Source organism: Nyctereutes procyonoides, unplaced genomic scaffold (genome assembly GCF_905146905.1).
Source record: "Nyctereutes procyonoides isolate TBG_1078 unplaced genomic scaffold, NYPRO_anot_genome, whole genome shotgun sequence".
Lineage (NCBI taxonomy): Eukaryota > Metazoa > Chordata > Mammalia > Carnivora > Canidae > Nyctereutes > Nyctereutes procyonoides.
The window spans coordinates 16,608,707-16,621,196 of NW_026575147.1; the positions used below are offsets into that span (position 1 = coordinate 16,608,707).

Below are 12,490 nucleotides of genomic sequence, written 5' to 3' on the forward strand. Positions count from 1 at the left end.
ATAATTATGTCTAACAGGATGCCTGTGTGGCTCAGTGGTTGAGTGTCTGCCTTCAGCTCAGGGAGCAATCTCAGGGTCCTTGGATCAAGAGCCACATCAGGCTCCTTGCGTGGAGCCTGCTTCTCCCTCTGCCTGTGTCTCTGCCTCTCTCTCTTTCTCTGTCATGAATAAATAAACAAAATCTTTAAAAAATAATTATATCAAACAAAATAAACTTTAAAACAAAGACTATAAAAATAAAGAAGGGCATTACATAATGATCAAAAAAGTCAATCCAGAAAGTATATATAACACTTATAAATATTTATGCATCCAACGTAGAAGCACCTAAATATATAAGGTAAATAATAACAGACTAAAGGGAGAAATTGACAGCAATACAATAATAATAGGGGACCTTAATACCCTACTTTCATCAATAGATAGATAATCTAGACAGAAAATAAAAAAGGAAGCATCAGCTATCTGACATATTAGACCAGATAGACTTAATAGATATATACAGAAAATTTCATCCCAAAGTAGCAGAGTATACATTCTTCTCAACTGTACATAGAACACTCTCCAGGATAGATTACATGTTAGGTCATAAAACACAACCCAATAAATTAAAGAAGATTGAAATCATATCAAGCATCATTTCTGACCACAATGGTATAAAACCAGAAATCAATTACAGAAAGAAAACTGGGAAAAGTGGCAAATATGTGAATATTAAACAATAACCTACTGACCAACCAGTAGGTCAAGAAAAAAAATAATAAAAGGAGAAATTTCTAATATACTCAAAAACAAATGAAAATGGAAATTCAACAGTGCAAAAAGTATGGGATACAGCAAAAGCGGTTTTAAGTGGGAAGTTTATGGCAATACAGGCCTATCTCAACAAACACAAAATACCTCAAGCAATCTAACTATACACCTAAGAGAAACAAAAAAGAGAAGAACACACAAAGCTCAAAGTTAACAGGAGAAAGGAAATAATAAAGATCAGAGTGGACATAAATGAAATAGAGACTAAAAGACAATAAAAAAGTCAATGAAACTAAGAGCTGTTTCTCTGAAAAGATAAAGCTTGTCTCTGAAAAGCAAAATTGACAAACTTAACGAGACTCACCATGAAAAGAAAGGGCTTAAATAAATAAAATCAGAAATGAAAGAGGTAAAGTTACAATTGGTATCACAGAAATACAAAGGATCATAAGAGACTACTACAAGCAAACTACTACAAACAATTATATGCCAAATAAATTGGACAATCTAGAAGAAAAGGATAAATTCCTAGAAACACACAATCTTCCAAGACTGAATCAGGAAAAAATAGAAAATCTGAATAGACTGATTATTAGTAATGAGATTGAAACAGTAATAAAAAACATCTCAAAAAACCAAAGTCCAGGACCAGATGGCTTCACTGGTGAATTCTAACAAACATTCAAAGATTTAATACCTATCCTTCTCAAACTCTTCCAAAAAATTAAAGAGGAGGAAATGTTTCCAAAACTCAGTTTACAAGGCCAACATTGCCCTGATATCAAAACCAGACAAGAAAAGAACACAAAAAAAGAAAATTACAGGCCAATATCCCTGATGAATATAGATGGAAAAATCTTCAACAAAAATATTAGCAAACTAAAGTCCACAATACATTAAAAGAATAATATGCTGTAATCAAGTGGGATTTATTCTAGAGATGCAAGGACATTTCAATACCCACAAACTGATTAACATGATATACCATATTAACACAATGAGAGACAAAAACCATATGATCATCTCCATACATGCAGAAAATGCATTTGACAAAACTCAACATCCATTTATGAAAAGAACTCTCAACAAAGTGGGTATAGAAGGAATGTTCCTTAATATAATAAAGGCCATACATGACAAACCCACAGCTAACATCATACTCGATGGTGGAAAGCTGAGCTTCTCCTCTAAGATCAGGAACAAGACAAGAATGCCCACTCTTAACACTTTTATTTAACATAGTATTGGAAGTCTTATCCATAGCAATTAGGCAAGAAAAAGAATAAAGTCATCTAAATCAGAAAGGAAGAAGTAAAACAGTCAATATCTGCAAATGACGTGATACTATACATAGAAAATTCTAAAGACTACCAAAAAATGATTAGAACTAACAAATGAATTCAGTAAAGTTGCAGGATACAAAATCAAAATACAGAAATTTGTTTTATTTCCATACACTAGTAATGAACTATCAGAAAGAGAAATTAAGAAAACAATCCCATTGGGGATCCCTGGGTGGCTCAGTGGTTTAGTGCCTCCCTTCGGCCTGGGTGTGATCCTGGAGTCCCGGAACCCAGTTCTGCATCGGGCTCCTTGCATGAAGCCTGCTTCTCCCTATGCCTATGTCTCTGCCTCTCTCTCTGTGTGTCTCTCATAAGTAAATAAATAAAATCTTAAAAAAAAAAGAAAAAAGAAAACAACCCCATGTACAATGGGATCAAAAAGACTAAAATATCTAGGAACAAATTTAACCTAAGGAGATAAAAGATGTCTACACTGAAAACTACAAAACACTGATGAAAGAAATTGAAGAATAAACAAATAAGTGGAATGATCTTCCATGTTTATGGATTAGAAAACATTGTTAAACTGTCTGTACTACCCAAAGCAATCTACAGATTCAATGCAGCTATTAATATCCCATTGGCATTCTTCACAGAATTAGAACAAATAATCGTAAAATTTCTATGGAGCTGCAAAATGTCCCAAATAGAAAAAGCAATTTGCAGAGAGAACAAAGCTAGAAGCATCATGGTCCCTGATTTCAAAATATACTGTGAAGCTACAGTAATCAAAACATTGGCATTGACATAAAAACAGGCACATATATATCATTGGAATAGAATACAGACCCAGAAAAAAACCCACACAAATGCAGTTAACTAAATCAAAAAAAGGAGTGAAAAATATACAATGGGGAAAGGACAATTTCTTCAGTAAATGATATTGAGAAAACTGGATAGCTACATGCAAAAGAATGAAACTAGACCACTATCCATACACACCATGCATAAAAATTAACTCAAAATGGATTAAAGACTTGAACCATAAATTTTGGTCAAATACTCAAACCATAAAATTTGTAGAAGGTAGAGGGCACTTGGGTGGCTCAGTGGTTGAGTGTCTGCCTTTGGCTAGGGATCCTGGGATTGAGTCATACATCAGGCTCCCCACTGTGAGCCTGCTTCTCTCTCTGCCTATGTCTCTGCCTCTCTCCCTGTGTCTCTCATGAGTAAAAATACATTTTTTAAAAAATCTTTTTAAAAATTTGTAGAAGGAAACTTAATTGCTAAGCTCCTTGACATTGGTCTGAGCAATGTTTTTGGATCTGACTCCAAAGACAAAGGAAACAAAAGCAAAATTTTTTTAATGAGACTATAACAAACTAAAAAGCTTCTGCACAGTGAAGGAAAATATCAACAAAACAAAAGGCCAAACTACTAAATGAGAGAAGATATTTGCAAATCATATATCCAATTAAGGGGTAATATTCAAAATATATAAAGAACTCATACAACTCAATAACAAAAACAAACAAATCTGAATAAAAAATGGGCAGATGATCTGAATACAATTTTTTCCAAAGAAAACATGTGTGGATGGCCAACAGGAGCATGAAAAGATGTTCAACATCACTAATTATCACAGAAATGCAGATCAAAATCACAATGAGCTATCACCTCACACCTATTAAAAGGGCTATTATCAAAAAGACAAGAAATGAGTGTTGGAGAGGTTATGGAGAAAAGAGAACCCTTAAATACCATTGATGGGAATGTAATATGGTGCAGCCAATATGGAAAACAATATAGAGATTCCTCAAAAAATTAAGAATAGAAATACCATATGATGCACCTATTCTACTTCTGAGTATTTATCTGAAGAATATGAAAACACGAATTCAAAAAGATATATGCACCCCAATGTTCACTGCCCCATTATTTACTACAGCCGAGATATGGAAACAATCTAAGTGTCCATTAATGGATGAATGGATAAAGAAATGTATACATACATAATGGAATATTAGCCATTAAAAAAGAAGGAAATCTTGCCATTTGTAACAATATGGATGGACCTAAGCAAAATAAGTTGGTCCAAATACTGTATGATCTCACTTATATGTGGAATCTAAAAAACAAAACACATGAACAAACAAAACAAATACAAACTCAAAGATGCAAAGAACAGATTGATGGTTATCAGGAAAAGGAGATTGGGGGAAGTGAAATGGATGAAGAGGCTGAATTATATGAGGATGGATGGTAACTATACTTATGGTGATCACTTTGTAGTGTACACATATATCAAATTATAGTATCATATACCTGAAACTTATATAATGTTATACACCAATAAAAATAATTAAATATAAAACAAAACCTAGGAAGAAAAATTATTTGGTATCTAAAAGTTAAGGTATACAAGGGGTTATAAAAAACAATGTCTATAAATATTGTATGTCAATTATGCCTTAATAAACAACAAAAAAAAAAACAAAAGAAAAAAACCTAATGTCTATAAGATCTTAATTCCATTTCCTTGTTCTCCAATCATTTGTCTATTGGGTCGTTATAAGCAAGAGACTCAGGGTATTTAGAACATGTTTAATTCCACTAATTTTGAACACTAAACACAAAGTACTAAGATCTTGGTATAAAACTGAGGTCTATCTCTTTCTATGTACCCTTGAATAAGCTTCTTATCCTTTCTGAGCTTCAGTTTCCTCAGCTGCAAAACCCATGAGACCTCCACAAAATGTTCTGGAGCTCAAAGGCACAATCCATTTGACATTTCTCTGAACACACTGATAGATCTTCTCCCAAAGTATCTCATATATTTGGAATTGGCATGGTCTGACTGCCTTGCTTACTCTGCTAGTAAAAATTATTCAAATAACTATAATTAAAAGGAAATTTTAATTTAACGGGAATTTTTAACTTAATGGTGGATGTATTAAACCAGTAGATCTCAATAGTCTTTGAAAATTCCTCATGTTGCCCAGTTCCACATGTCTTCCACCTCGCTCATGGCCTAAAGAAGTGAACACCTTCATGCTGCCACTTCCACTCACCCAAGCTGCCTCCACCTTCCCACCTTCCTACCAGGCAGAGAACCTTGTTCCCCTTCCTTTCCTGGACTGTTTGCCTCCAGCCAGCTCCTTTTGCTGTATGCTTGCTCCTCCCCTTTATGCTGAAATCTACAGTCCTTATGGAGAGAAGGGGCCTTGAAAACCTCAGTTGTCTTTCTTCAGTCACTTCCTTTTGTTCCTCCTCTGGCACTCACATCTCAATTTCTCTCTTTCTGGTAGAAAGGGACTCCTTTGGACTCCTTTTAATTTCTGTGTCTTAGGAGACCCCTGGCCCCAATTAGTTGACTCATCTTATGATCTCTTATGGCAAATTCTCCTTCCCCCGTTGTCCACCCATCCATTCCCAATCTTCACTGAAGCTTTTAGTTCCAGACCCAACTTCAACTACCTCTCTGAAGGTCTGGTTCTCATTTTCATATATTTAAATTACATGTAAATCACAAATATGTGAGTTACATATGTATTTTATATAATACATACACATGTGCATATATACATCCAACTTGGCACTTGATACTTTGGAGGCCTATGATTTTGCCTTTGTCTCATATTCTATATCTACCTGCTCAATACTGTAGCCACCAGTCACATATGGCTATTTAAATTTTAATTAATTAATATTGAATAAAATTTAAAATTCAGTTCCTCAGTCACACCAGGCACATTTCAAGTGCTCAGTAGCCACATGTGGCTAGTGATTCCTTTTTTTTTTTTTTTTTTTTTTTTTTATTATTATAAATTAATTTTTATTGGTGTTCAATTTACCTGGCTAGTGATTCCTATAGGAATCCTAAAGTTCTATTGGGCGACACTCCTCTATATCATTTGTCTGTGTCTTTCTGTGTGTCTCTCCATACTATTACCACATCCTTAGAAACCCAAAGAGATCTAGAAAGTACTCATTCTTTTTTTATTCTGTTCAGCAAAACTCAAAACTAAGATGGGTCTCAGCATGGACTGAGTCTTATCCCAGGTTCTGGATGGGAACAGAATGGAGAAGACTGTTTTCCAGCAGTTAGAAAGAACTACAGATTCACTGTTCTCCCTCACCTAGCTTCAGCCCCTGGCTTCTGGGAGGGTGCTTGAGACTCTGAGTGAATGGCAGCGATGACATGTTTAATGAAAGGTAAATATTTACGGTCAGTCTCCAGCAGATGTACTCTGTGGGTGGGTGTGGGCAGGTTGGGTCAGCAAGGCCATTGGCATAGATGCTGCAATCCCATCGTGGTTACCCTCACTTTCTCGCTTGATATGTTGCTGTATCTAAACTTGACCCTGTTATTCTGAAACCAGAACAGGTAGGGAATCAAGCAATCAAGATACTATGAGCAGCCATCCAACTCCAGAGGATAGTAGTGTGCTTGGAACTGGAACAACATTCCTTGTGGGGCTTTTGGAAACTCCAATCCAGAGTCCTGGGATGCTGCTGGCATCTAGTGGAAAGACAGGGAAACAGCTGGCATACAAAAGTACTTGGTGCTCACAAAGGGAGGGTCCTATCCAGAACTCACTCTATGCTGTAGGGTTCACATTTGCCACACCCTGCTCTAACCAGAGTGCTTGCTTGCCAGCAAAAAGAGAAGCCATAGGAATGAAAAGATGTCACTCCAATTCTCTCAGCACCCACAGCATTGGTTCTCAACAGCCTCAGATCCAACGCCCCCTTTTTGTAATATATATTTAGTTTTTGCTCCCCTTTACCATCCTCTAATTAACTTTATAGGTAATATACCTACTTATGCACATTATTATAAAAATCAATATAATGTCCTAACTATAACATAAAGTTGAAAACATAGTATGTGACTTTTATAAATGTGTATCAATATGTATATATTCACACATGAACAAACTAGAACATATAATTGGGTCACATCCGCACCTAGGTAACATGATTGTGAATTTAAGAGAAGTAAGAATATTAGAAGCCACACTCTACAAGAAGCACAGGAAAGTAAAAGAGCAAAAATACAGGTGACACTAGAATTAAACCTTATACTCCAATAAATAATAACAGGCCAACTATTTAATATTGAAAAGAGGGTGGCCGCATGTGATCTGGGTCACATGTCACAGCCCAGGTACTTTTGCTGTCATCTTGTGAACTTTATCAGCAGACCTTGTGTCTAGTTCAACAAGTGTGGGTTGTCAACTGAGTGGCTCTACCATTTGAAAAAACTGTCATCTAGTTAAGGGCACCCTTGTGGGTCTCAAACCAGTAGCCTGCTTAATAGTGAGGCTCCCATTTACTGACCACCCACTGTGACAGGTGTTTTACATACATTACTTGATTCTTGTAACAACCTTGCAAGGTATTCACTTGTTACCTTCACTTTACAGGGGTGAAAACCCAAATTTGGAAAGTTGAGTAAGTAGCACAGTCAAGCTTTTGGTAGGATGCAGTAGAGTCAGGATTTGAATGGAGCTGTATCTCATTTGAATCTCACACCCACTGTAGCAGGAAGGTGGGTAGAAATACGAATTATTGTTCCCACTACAGTTTTGTGTGACCTGATGCCAAGAGAAGTGACGTGACTTGCCAAATGCCACGCAGCTGGCATGCCATGTCCCTATCCTGACTGCAAAGTCTGTATCTTCCACAGTATTTATATATTATATATATAATATATTACTATATATTTATATATTATCTTGTGATCTTGTGATTTTATATTTATATATTATCTTGTGATCTTTACTTCACTTTATTTTTAGGGATCTCAGAAATCAGCCACAATCTTAAGGAAAATTAAAGTCAGCTCTACTGGCAGGATATGAGCATGGTAAATTATCAGCTGTTTCATAACACACCAGAAATTTAAATGTCATTTAGGGCATTTAGTTAAGATCTGTGCTGAGTATGGGAACAATTAGCTAATGGACAGCAAATAAATTTCTCTGATTGCTCAGGAATGGGTAGTGACTTGTTGCAAAGGCACTCTTCAATTTGAGAGTGATCTGACTTGAACATCTGTCATCAAATTGGTTGTTGGGTTTGATCCTTCATGGTGGGCTGAGCTGTATTGCCTTTCTCCTTTATTGTTCCTTGGACATCCTTCCTAATTTTGCCTGCTGTGTCTAAGGTCCCAGTGAGTGGAAAACCGTTTTCCTAACAAGGGTACTCAAGTATGAAGCATCTCTTGGGGATAGAACACTCAGAAATCTATCTTTAAGAACAAGTGTTATGGTTCCTAGAACTGTTCCAAGTGTTGACTATGTGCTCACAGAACAAACATAGGCAAAGCCAAAGAATTGAAAATTTTGTACTCTGGGGTTGGGAATGTGAAATGGTACAAACACTTGGAAGAAGTTTTCCTTAAAAAGTTAAACATATACCTACTCTGTTACTCAGCAGTTTTACTTTTGGGCATCTATCCAAGAGAAATGAAAACACGTTCACAAAAAGAATTGTATAGTGGGGGTACCTGGCTGGCTCAGTTGGAGGAGCATGCAACTCTTGATCTTGGGTTGTGAGTTCAATCTCCATTTGCATGTAGAGATTACTTAAAAATCTAATCTTTTCTTAAAAAGAAATTGTATAGAAGTGTTTATAATGCTTCTATTCATAATAACCCCCACTTCTACTCATAATAACTGGTAACAACCCAAATGCCCACCTGCAGGGTAATGGATAAACAAATTTGAGTTATGCTAACATAATAAAAAACACTAAGCAATGAAAAAAGAACAAACTACTCATACAAGCAACAACACAGGTGAATCTCAAAAGCATTTTGTTGAGTGAAAGAAGATAAACATACATAAATAATCATTCAATGGATTCTAATAAAGTTCTTGAACAGGCCAAACTAAGCCACAGTGACAGAAATCAGAGCAGAGTTCATTGCTGTGGGTGAGAGGGCATTGACTGGGAAGAAACAGGAAATTTTCTGCGGTGATGAAAATATCCAACATCTTGATTGTGTCAGTGGTTATACCAGTTTTGTCAAAATTCATCAAACTGTACATTTAAAATGAGTTTGTTTTATTATGTGTAAATTATACCACAACCAAAAATAAAAAAAAGAAAGAAAGAAACCTAAGACTGTTTAGGCAACTGTGTGTATTTCTGCTCCTGCCTTCTCTTGCCCTTCTTTTCTCATGCCTCAGGCTTTAAGTGATCAAGAATCTTATAATGAATTCTTAGTGGAAATAATTGGGTGGGGGCCTGGAGCAATAGGGTATAACTTTAGCTTAATGTTTAAAATTATAATCAACCCATGATTCTCGGAAATAGATCCAGCTTGTGGATCAGTTTTGAAGGACAACAAATGCTTGCTGTCCCCTCTCAGCAAAGTATAAGAACAGTCAGGCAGCATGTTCACAGAGCTTCAATTTCCCTACTTCAAGGAATGAACCTTGAGCACACACAGAATGCTTTTAGGGAAAGAGGACTTGCAAATTCAATGTATCAAGGGGAAAGAAGGGCAGTTTCAGGCAGGTGCTTTCCAGGGGCACTAAAAACTCCTCTTATCCAGAGTGGCATGGCAGGCCTAATTAGTCCATTTGAACCCAATGTAGCTCATCCAGCATTCACAATGGCAGACTCCAGTGGTATGGTGTATGTGGGCAAGGGGCTGGGGGACCGATCAGAAGCTTAGGATGTAATTAGAAGCTGATTATATCAATAGGATCTGATGTGCTCATTTGGAATTCGGCCCCTGGGTACACTGAGGTCGTTGCAAGTTCAGAAATGTGAATCTCAGTCAGCAGTCCAGAAACTAAAGATATCCTGACCTTTGCATTAAATTGGCCATACTCTTCCAGTGGGACCTGTAGTAGAAAGGAAAAAGAGGAGGGTGGAGTGGGTAAAAATGGGAACAAATGATGATGGCTGCGTACTATTCTTGTTTCTTTGAGAATTCAGGTTGTAATATCTGTTTCCGAATTCTACAACAAGTAATCATCCTGTGCCTACCATGTGCCAGGACCTGTGCTGGGAAGTGGGATTCAAAAGTGAATACAACATGGTTTCTGGCCTCAAGGACCTCAAAATCCTGCAAAAGCCATGACCATAATGGACCAAGTGGAGCAGAGTGTGACCAGTTTCACACACTACTGCCAGCTCTGCCTGGCAGCACTGGGGAAGGCTTCATGGATGAATAGACAGTAGAACTCAGTCTTCAGAATGAGTAGGATTAATGAGAATATTCCAGAAAGAAGGAATAGCAAGTACTAGGTAAAGGCACAAAAACAATGTGTTTTGGTGCAAGCAGAGGCAAAAGTTAGCCAGTGAGGTGTGAACCTTTTCCTGAAGACACAGGTAGTCTCTAAGAGTCCCTTACTAGCCAGACTACTCATCCCCAATCCTAACAGGCTCTGGGTTCAGTAGGTCTGGGGCTTCAGCTAAATGTTATGTTATGAGCATTTATGTTAGAGCAGGACCAATGGGTTCAACTTCAGGCCCAAGGACTGGGGTCAGGAGCAGAAAATAGATTTGAATGGATGTTAAAGGAAAGTTGAAACACCTGTTTACTCAGATTACCCACTTCCTTGGTCACCCCAGCCAGAAACTGTCTCTTTCTCCTCTGGTCCCCTGTGAGCTACTATCTTTGAATTAAGTAATAGCATAATAGTTGATAGAGTAAACTCTGGTGCCAGATTGCCTACCTTTGAATCCTGGCTCTGCTGCCTGTTACCTATGTGATCTTGGGCAACTTATTTTACCTCTGTGTGCCTTGGTTTCCTCATCGGTAAGAGAAGAATAAAGATGATCCCTATCTCATGAATTGATACCTTAGAACATTGGCACATAATAAATATTCTGTGAATGTTATTATTGTTGCTATTATTGAGGATAATACTATCATTAGTTGGGCACTTGCTAGTAATGAGCACAGTGCCAGACACTTTACACACCTTGTCACAGGTCAGCTGTGACTTACCCTGGTAGTCTCCACAAGGGGATGTCACAGTACGAGGTGACTTTAGGGAAGACATTATTGCTTTCTCAATAGAAGAAACTTTCCTGCTCTAACCATCCCTCCACCAAACTCATATGTGTGTAATGCTTAGTCCTTGATCAACATAAACCTTCCAAAAGATACAACCCCTCTCCTAGATGCCAGTGGCTCTTCCATCAATGGGCTGTTGACAGGATCCTGCATCATCTCACAGGTGGCCCTCGAGCCTCCACTCAGATAATTGTACTTGGGCTAAAGCAGTGAAGATCGACATGACAGTGTGTCACCTTGGAAGAAAGGATGCTCCTTAGCAAAATGATCAGGTTAAAATGTCCCCAAAACACTGTATTAGATTCAAACTTGAGAATCTACTTTCAACTAAATTCAAACTATGAATCTAGTTATGAGGTCTATATGTTGTATATATTACCAGACCTTTAAAAGCATTAATTAATTTACTTCTCATTAAAGTGTGAGAGATGTCATAGGAAACTGTAATACAGAAAAATTAAGTAAGTGGCCATAGATTTCAGCTTAGGCATTATGCTCCAGTGTCTGTGTTCCTAACCACTACACTAAAGTCCCCTGGAAGGGAGGGGCATGATCCAAGATTGGGAAATGGCAATGGAAAGTCTGGGTCAGGGGACAGTGAGCAGGCTGGTGTTGAGGGAGCTGACTGTGGGCATGACCTACAGGTTGATCCTGGAGTGAAAACTCCTATGGGATTTCCGGATCCCAGATTATGGAGTCTTTGAAAAGCATTTCTGAAGTAATGCTGCTATCTAGTGGTAATACAACAGATAGCAGTTACTTTCCAAGCAAATGCAGTATAGAGGAGCCAGTGGGGGAAGGCATAACAAATAGCAGGAAAGTGATTTTTTGCTCTAACCACAGATCCAGAAGACAGACAGATCCCACTACCATGGTCAGCAGAACTGCCTACAATTTCCACATGCCACTGAATGGTGGCTGCATGCTAGAGTCAAATCCCAGCTCTCCTCCTTAGGGAAGAAAGGACAAGTTCAATAACTCATTTTCTCTCCTGAAAAAAATGGGGAAAATAATATATGCCCATATCGTTGCAGTAAGGATTGAGTAAAATAATGCCGGCAATATGTCAGGCACATTATAAACAATTAATAAATGTTAATTGCTGTTATACTGCTAAGGGGATGTGACAAGAGCTGGGGACGGGCACAGAGGGAAGGATCTGGACAAGTTATGCCTTAATCCTTGACCATCAGTGAACCTCCCCAGATAAGCCTTTCTTTTACAACACAGAGGCTTTTGTAATTCTCCACCTGAAATCACTTTCTCCCTTCCTGAAACCATCTTTAACGAAATGGGAACATGTATGGCTTGGGAGCAAACAAGCAACTATTTTATTGTATTTTTTATTTATTTATTCTAAAGATTTTATTTATTTATTCACAAGAGACATACAGAGAGAGAGGCAGAGACA

At 37.5% G+C, this 12,490-nt stretch overlaps 1 long non-coding RNA gene across 2 annotated transcripts in view; it reads right to left on the bottom strand.

Annotated features, from left to right (window-relative positions):
* Window positions 1–12,490, bottom strand: part of LOC129501298 (uncharacterized) — a 112,184-nt gene that overhangs the window by 40,439 nt on the left and 59,255 nt on the right. The window lies entirely within an intron of this gene.